Source organism: Peromyscus eremicus, chromosome 18 (genome assembly GCF_949786415.1).
Source record: "Peromyscus eremicus chromosome 18, PerEre_H2_v1, whole genome shotgun sequence".
Taxonomy (NCBI): Eukaryota; Metazoa; Chordata; class Mammalia; order Rodentia; family Cricetidae; genus Peromyscus; species Peromyscus eremicus.
In genome coordinates, this window is record NC_081434.1 from 28,195,851 (window position 1) to 28,204,946 (window position 9,096).

The window sequence follows — 9,096 nt, forward strand, 5'->3', positions numbered from 1 at the left end:
TGGTGCCATACACTTTTAATCCCAACACTCAGGAGGCAGAGGCAGGCGGATCTCTGTGAGTTCGAGGACAGCCTGGTTTACAGAGTGAGTTCCAGGAGAGCTAGGGCTTATTACACAGACAAACACTGTCTTGAAAAACCAAAAAAAGAAAAAAGAAAAAGAAATGAAAGAATGTGGATTATTAGTCCAAAGAAGTAAAACTGAGTAATGGGGCACATCTACTCCCAAAACAGGAAAGAGTATTCTGCTGTCTTCACTCAGTGTGGTGGCCATGTAATATATCTCAGTGGCAGCACCAAGGATTTACAACTATAGAAGGAAGAATTTCTATGCAGTGGAAGTTGTGGAAAAAACGAATCACGTTCATAGGAAGAACTTAAGAGGAAGGATTGTTTGGGCACGGTATTTTCTTATTTTTTTTAATTTTTGAGATTAATACAATTACGACATTACTTCCTTTCCTTTCCTCCCTCCAAACCCGTCCATGTACCCCTCTTTGTTCTCTTTCAAGTTTATGGCCTCTTCTTTCACTAGTTGTTATTGTATGCATATATGTGTGTGTGTGTGTGTGTGTGTGTGTGTGTGTGTGTGTGTGTTATATCCTTAAATATATTCCTGCTGAACAGTGTCTGTGAAGGAATGCTCTTTCACGACCCCAGATTATCCCTACCTTTCTGCACATCAGCATGAGCTAACACATCAAAGAAAAGCGTGACAATTTAACACCAGTACTTTAAACCAGGGCAGAGCTGTAGACTGAGAAGGTAAGCCCTTTTGCTGAGTATCTTGCTTATCAAGGAAATATATGTTTTATTATTCTTTCACCAATTTGTTACTCCTCCTAGAAAAAAAAGCATAAACTTTGTAAACTTTGCAACCACAGAGACCTGAGCTCCAGCAGCCCTAGCTTTTCTTCTTGCCCCGTGGACATCACAATCTTGTCAGCCCCTCCGACGGCACGTTTCATCCTTGGCACCCAATGCATAGAAGCATCAATGAAACTCTCTGGAATGCTGTAGATCCTTTGAATATGGGTTCTGTCCTCGAGACTGTACTCCTAACCCTGTGCCAGTTTTCAGGAGCTTAATTCACAATGACACAGTGCACTGTCGGCCAGGTCCCTCAAACGGAAGAAGTTTATTCCAAGGTCCATAACGAAACGGCAGCACAACAATTTGGTTTATCTGCAGGGAAGAAATTCCCTGACGATGGAGGTGGACAAACGTAAACAGTCATGTGCTGAGTGCATGAGGCTGTTATAAAGCACTTTATTCCACAGCCATGCCAAGAATGGTTGCACTCTTTGGGCATACTCTTGAATGGAACCTCTTTTTTTTTTTTTTTTTGGTTAGAAGACTTCCTTACAACTAGTCCCAGCACTTGGGAAGCAGAGCCAGGCTGATCTTTGAGTTCAAGGCCAGCCTGGTCTGAAGAGCAAGTTCCAGGACATTCAAGGCTACACAGAGAAACCTTGACTCGAAAATTAAAAATTAGATATATAGATATATATATAGATATATAGAGAGAACCTTCCAATTTCTAGAAATGTCTCCTCTTCATGCAGTTATGAACAATTTGGAATAGTTTTGAACACTCTATCAAGGTATATTATTTAGAATAAGATTCAGTGATACAACAAAAAAGACCCCCAAAAAACAGAACCTAAAATCAAACAGAAACGATTTCCTTTTCTTTCCAGGATATGAAGAGGTGACAGGACAGTGATGTGATCCTCAAAATATGGTTCCCATCCTAGGATTTATGCAAGTCTGTCCAGTAAGCAGGGCAAAAAGTTGGGAAGGACAGGTGTACAACCCATAATAATCATTCGTGCTTTAAGTTAAAAGCCATTAGCCAAATTTAGTCACGCTGCCATATTAGTTACAAGGGAGATTGGGAGATGAACTGTTATCCTGGAAATCCAGCTGTCTAGCAAGAGCTCAGAAAGTGATGGGAGTGGGGGAATGGGGGACACTACCAATGTTTGTGTCAAAAAACCAAAGTGGGGGCTGTCTCAGTGCATCCAGGCAGCATAATGCAGAATCTGAAACTTGGTGCGGCATTTATACACATCATACAGCAGTAAAGACCCCAGCAACAGAAATGGAGGCCGTAGTACAAACCTTCTTGTTTATGTAACAGAAACCTGAGTCACTGAGTGGTTCTGAAGCCAAGCAAGCTCCATCTGGGAAGACCTTAATATGCTGACCCAGAAAAGTTGGAGTAGAGCTATGTTGGAACGCAGACAGCACTTAGCATCAATCTTTTCAAAATTCAAAAGTCATGGGGAGGGCACCCTGAACAAGCCTGAACTAGCCTGAAGAACGCCAAGAGAAGAAAGAAAGAGTCCCACTCTGATTCAGGGTTCAGGGTTTATGAAACACCAGGTCAGATGAAGTGACAACACCCCCTCTTTGACTGTGAGAAACTATTTCCAGGGCCAAAGAACAACAATTCCTCTCTACTACCCAGAATGAGCTTACCAGACGCCATTTTGTAAAGCCTTACGGAGATCTTAAGCAACCTATTTGAGAGAATTCGGGTGTTACCCTGTTTCCTTTGTCTCAGCTTCAAATTCTCTCCACTCCTTCAGGAAACCCAGAACGTTTTTACATGAAGCACTCACTCGTCCATTAACTTGGAAAAGTTTGTCCTAATCTCATGGTTTTTATTAATAATTGGTCTTCTCTAACTGTGTGTACCTGAAGGGAACTTCTACACCACAAGGCAAAGAAAGTTTCCCCCATTTTCCCCCCAAAACAAGAGACTACATGATGATTTCTAGTTCCTACATGAACAAGGTTGTGGGGACAAGACACACCAAAACACAGACCACCAAAGATGAGTCTCAATCGCTTCTTTAAAATCAATATAAACAGAAGTATTCCCCTTGAACAACTCCACAGGATAACTGAGGAAATCTGCTATGACATTAAGCACACCACCACTAATTGTGAAAATTCTTAGGAAGGAGAAAAACCCCTGATGCAACACACACACTCACTCATATACACACACACACACACACACACACACACACACACAAATACACACACATACTCAGACACAGACACACTCACTGACACACACACAAACACACACATAGACTCATACACACACAAACACACACAGAGACTCATATGCAGACACACACACACATACTCACTCATACACAGACACAGATACACACACACACACACACACACACACACACACACACACACAGAGAGAGAGAGAGAGAGAGAGAGAGAGACAAACACACGGAGCCAAAAATTTCAACACTGTTTCCAGATGTGCCGTTCCTTGCTCCATGGATGTGAGTAAAACCTGTACCTTTGAATTTCAGTTTTCTCATTTGTAAAAGACAATAACTTGCAAGACATTACTTCTATTAATGAGGTCTTTCTCCTTTTTAGTATCCCTGAGTTTTTAAACAGATGCTTAACAAAATTTTAATTGTAACATCATGAATAGCACAGAATCATATTTTAAAAATTTCCTACTTCACAGCCAAACTTAGTAAATGATCTTTCCCCTAACAGTTGAAGAAAATTTCAGATTCTGAAGATCCTTTGCAAAATTAAATTTAATAAAGGGTATGAATGAGGCCTTAGGCCTGGGCTCTATCCCGTGAGAGTGGGGTGCAGAGGGGGGATAGGGACAAAACTGTGTTCTAAAGAATTCTGTTATCTTCACCTTGTTTCCACATGCGTGTGTCACTTTATTGGTGCTTTTCCCTCCAAAGTGATTTTATTTATGATTCATATCCTGCTGGCAATAAAAGGTTTTTATAGCAGCTGATCTCCCCATTAATGTTAGCTTCAAAGGATTAAAGCTAATTATGCCATTGGTTTTGATTACACTTAAGCTCACTTAGATTTGCTCTAGAACAATATGGCGATGAACCGGATGGCTCTAACAACAGGCCGTCACTCTTCCACACGGACACCGAGGATCACGCTAAGGCTCAGCTTCTGCAACTCCACCAGCTCCGTGAATGCAGACAAGCTCTGCGGTCCAAATTCACTCCACGGAGGCTGTGCATCTGCTGGATCCAATTCCCAGCGGGTCAGTCCCAGACTTCTTAGTGGAAGAAGAAAATATCAGATCCTACTCCCAACATTCCTAAGAGAGTCCTCTCTAGATGGGGATGATTTCTGAGGCTAGACAGAAAACAGAAAGAAAAATTTTGTGAGAAAAAAAATTGTGCCATGTCTATTTCGGGGGGGGGGGGGGCGGGGGGAGAGCCAACTTGTCTCAGACTACACACTAGATTTCTGTGTAGCTAGTTGTACCAGGCAGCCTGGGGTTTCTCCCCCAACTTGTCCCTACCCACCCCCGACCCTTGCTTCCTCCCTCCTCATCTTCTTACTGACAACCTTATAAACCTTGATCATCTTTGAGTCTTGACTCTTACTGTACCTTCGCCATCTTCTCCACCTCCTACAGTCGCACACATTTTCTCCCGTCTGAGCACAGGGTGCTCACACTCACCTCTACAGCCTCCCCTTCTATGATAGCTGGATCCCCATTGCCTTCTCAGCCCCTTGCTAGGAGGGTAATGGGTTTCACATGGACTGTATATACCCTCTTTATGGGTGGATAAGTCACGGTTATCTCTACTCTGGTTGTCTAGACAAGGCTCTCAATCCTGAAGTACTAGCCCATTCTATACTTCAAACAATCAGTAGTCAATATTTATCTCTTAGTTATTACCATGCACTATGTATCGATTTTATTATAACTAAAAAAAACACAAATATGACCTATTATATAGTACTGAAAGCAGTTTGAGATTTAAGGGGTTCAGGACTGTTTCAGACTCTTCACGCTTGTACCATCTGTATGCCAGAGTTCTCTAGAGGACATAGAACTAGCAGAATGTATACATGATTATGAGACGTATTAGACTGGATTATAGGATCAGAGGCTACACAGTCCCATAATGCCTTAGGGTGGCTGCTTTTGGTTGTCACCTTGACTGGAGTAAAAAACATCTAAAACTGGAGAGACACATCTGTGCGCCTTTGGGTACATTTTCAGAGAAGATTGGCAGGTGAGACGGAGCCTGAGGATGGAGAATATTCATTCCCGAGGTCAGTAGACCTTCCCAACAAGCAGCCAGTATGCAAAATAAATGTGAGAAAACCAGCACCATGAGGGTGCCGTTGTGTGCTTCTTCCTGTGTGGGTGTCGCTATACACTAGATTTCTATAATTCCTGCACCATTAGCCTTTTCCGCCATTCAACAATAACTCAGTACCAGCAACCTTCCAGGCTGTGGGTGCTGGACAGGAAAGCTGAGTTGCCTTGACTGGGCAATTCCAGGTTTCTCAGGGGCTCCAAATACAGACAAACATTGTTCGATTACCCTGGTCCTATCATGTAAGCCAATCTTAAATCCCATTTAATAATACACACACACATACACACACACACACACACATTCTATTTGTTCTGTTCCTCCATCAGGACTTCTTAAATTCTTTCCACTCATGTCCCATTTGCCTAAAAATTTTTTACATGCCCTTTGTCACGGGGATGAGTTTGCCGGCACAGCAACGTGCCTAGGGACGTCAACACGCCGCAGGTTGCCGGAAGTTGAGTTTGACACAAAAACTATGTGACCCCACTGAGACCTTCTGAGAAATCGGGTCTCAACCAGGAACTAAAGCTGATCGGAGAGTATGGGCTCCGGAACAAAGGTGAGGAGTGAGGGTCAAATTTACCCTGTCCAAGATCTTCCAGGCTGCCCAGGAGCTGCTGACGATGGACCAAAAGGGGCATCTTTTTGAAGGCAATGCTCTGCTGAGGTGACTTATTCTCATTGGGGAGCTGGTTGAGAAGAAACTGGATTACATCCTGGGCCTGAAGATGAAGGATTTCTTGGAGAGGCGGTTGCAGACCCAGGTCTTTAAGATGAGCCCGGCCGGGGCGGTGGTGGTACATGCCTTTAATTCCAGCACTCAGGAGGCAGAGGCAGGCAGATCTCTGTGAGTTCGAGGCCAGCCTGGTCTACAGAGTGAGTTCCAGGACAGGCACCAAAACTACACAGAGAAACCCTGTCTTGAAAAAAAATGATGAGCCCGGCCAAGTCTATTCACCGTGCCCATGTACTCATCCACCAGTATCATAGTGAGGTACAGAAGCAGGTGGTCACCATACACCTCTACGTTGTCCGCCTGGACTCCCAGAAGTCCATTGACTCTCCCTCTGTTCTCCTTAGTTGGTGGCCACCCAGGCCGTATATGAAGAGGAATAACGCCAAGCAGGGCCAGGGTGGTGCTGGAGACAGCGATAATAAGGAAGAGGGTTGAATAACACCTCCCAGGACTGGAGGATTGTCTAGTTTTCCAGTTGACTAATACAACAGAATTAACAAAAAAAAAAAAAAAAACTTTTTTTTTTTTCTACACAACGGCTGGTATAGGTATACAGGATAGACATGGAAATAAAATATTTACTGATCAGGAATTTGTTTTAAAACAATTACTTGGCATACACATAGTTTTACCACTTATTAAAGATGAAAGCAAATTTGCCAGCAAGGTGGATAAACTTATTTTTGCATAAAGAACTAAATCTTGGATGAATGTTTGTTGATTGAAATTTTGAGTTTATAATCAGCACTGCTGAGAAGGCTGCTTCATGCACACACACGTACACACACACACACACACACACACACACACACACACTCACACATACACATATATATACTACAAGATAGCAGAAGTATGTTCAGGGCCATTTGAGAAATTGTTGAAATTTCTGTCCTCATCCTAAACCATACCTTATTTAATGATTTTTTTTAATTGAACTCAGGCCAGCCACTCAGACAGCAATTTTTTAAATTGAGCATTCTAATGCAATGCAAAGATACATAATTCGATACTTACATGCTAAGGAATGGTGGCAGAGAAATGCTAAGTCTTTGTTTTATGTAAATAAATGATTATGTTTCTATAACAGCAGAGAACTTTGTATGCACAATAAAAACTCTGCCATTCAGAACACAATGGACTGGATTCTGAGCCAACATTTCTTGGGCAACATTTATTGTACTGTATAGCATAATGACATATGTGTATGATATACACACATTGCATGTTCAGGACTAAGACTACAATGAAGGCAGGTAACACAGACAACTACTAAAGACTCCATACATGTTTAATTTTAAGTACATTTTCGGTTGTTGTACATTAAGAAAACTTTTACCATTGCCAATTTTTTTTTGTGACACCCTCCAGAGTTCCATGAGCCCGTATGGAATGCTAACCAACAGTTTAAGAAGCTAAGCTCTAGAGAACCCTGCATACTCCAATGGCTCCATCTACAAGAAGCTAGATGAACAGAGTAGCTGTGAAGCCCAAGAAGTTGGGAGCCTCAGAACAAAGGGACCAATGATGCAAATGCATCTGAGGCTGAAGGGCTAGATCTCTAGAGAGTTGTTGGTGTGAATCCTCATTCAGTGCCTGGGGAAGATGGAGCAGGGAACAGAAAACACATCTATTCAAGAGGAATCAAGTTCCTAAGTTTGGCTTGATCTCCCTCTTTCTTTCTCTTATGTTCCATCTGTGCCTCCACCTTATTGGCTATTATTTTTCACATTTCCCCCCTTTGGTTACTGATGCACGCACTCCAATCTCTGCAAACACTCTCACTGCTTTACCAATTCTCTAGGCATCTCTCAGTGCAGTCAAGCTGGCCTCTGATTGGTCATCTTTGTAAACAGATGTTTCCATGTCCTGACCACTAAGTCCCAAATAACTGACTCAGAGACTGAATATGAATTACAAAATGCCTGGCCAATAGCTCAGGCTCATTACTAAACTAGCTCTTACATTTTAAGTTAACCCGTATTTCTATTTATGCTTTGACATGTGCCGGTAGCTTTATTAGCATAGCACGTTCATCTCCTGCTCCCTCTGCATCTGGCTGGCAGATCCTCACTCAGCCCTTCTTCCCCTCATCCTTAGTTTGGAAGCCCCGCCTATATTTCCTGCCTGGCTACTGGCCAATCAGCATTTTATTAAACCAATTCAAGTGACAAATCTTTACAGTGTACAAAAGGATTATTCCACAGTACATCTTGCTGTTTCTATAAACACCAATAACTACTTTTCTGCAGTTGAAGGAAGTGGGAAAGTTTTCAGACAGAATGAAAGAGCAGATTTTCCTATTTGTTGGAGAGATTCCGATTCTCTTCTTGTATCTAGTCTCCCTTCTTTCCTAATGATAAAAGTCTCAAAGCCTTTTCAGCCCCCAAAATGCTCCTATTTCCCTGAATCCTTCCCAATTAAGAGCAATTGTGGAATGTAAGTAGAATTCTGGGAGGCATCTTTTTAAAGGAAAATGATCTTGTCCTTATTTTCCCTTTATTCATCCAGATTCTTGGAATATGGAAGTGATGTCTGCAGCCCAAATTGGAGACACAGCAATAAAAATCACATCCAAGAAACGGTTCGGGCGAAAGTGAGAAGCGCCTGGGTCCCAGATACACGGAGTACAGACCCACCCTATCAGCTCTGACTTGCCGACAGCTGGGCTTTCCACGGAGGCAGAAAGAGCACTCCTATCTAATTTAAGAAACTGTGAGTCCTATCCCAAACACATTTAAAGTGTAAAGCTGGCACATGAGTACAGTGTCGGGCAGCAAGCAAGCGCATCCAGCAGGCCAGCAATCAGAGACCCTGTGGTATACACTAGAACCTGTGATCAGACTCTCCTGCTCTAGCCCTACAAGCAGCCAACCTTTGTACCTAGGGCGCATGCTGTAACTACCCAGAAGGTTGCTTCCTGCCAGTACAGCTAACCACTTGCAGAAGTGACAGTGGACACAATCTATCCAGAGAGTGCTGCCCACGCTCTGGGAGCAGTGTATTACATCTGGAGACTTTGCAGGGTGAAAAACTGCTCATTTTCCTCTGTTCTCACATTGAGCTCTTTTTAAAAAGAATCTGTAGACTTAGCGAGAGGGGGAAAAAAAAATCCCACTTCTAGCTTCGATCTTATGAGAGTTTCTGGCAGATGATTCCACCCAAGCCTATTTTATGCATATCAGAAGGGTAGTTTTGTGAGCTGTGCCCACCC

General features: G+C 42.7%; 1 pseudogene; it reads left to right on the forward strand.

Annotated features, from left to right (window-relative positions):
* Nucleotides 1-3,894: 3,894 nt before the first annotated feature.
* On the forward strand, nucleotides 3,895-6,317 carry LOC131895372 (small ribosomal subunit protein uS4-like; annotated as a pseudogene).
* The last annotated feature ends 2,779 nt before the right edge of the window (nucleotides 6,318-9,096 follow it).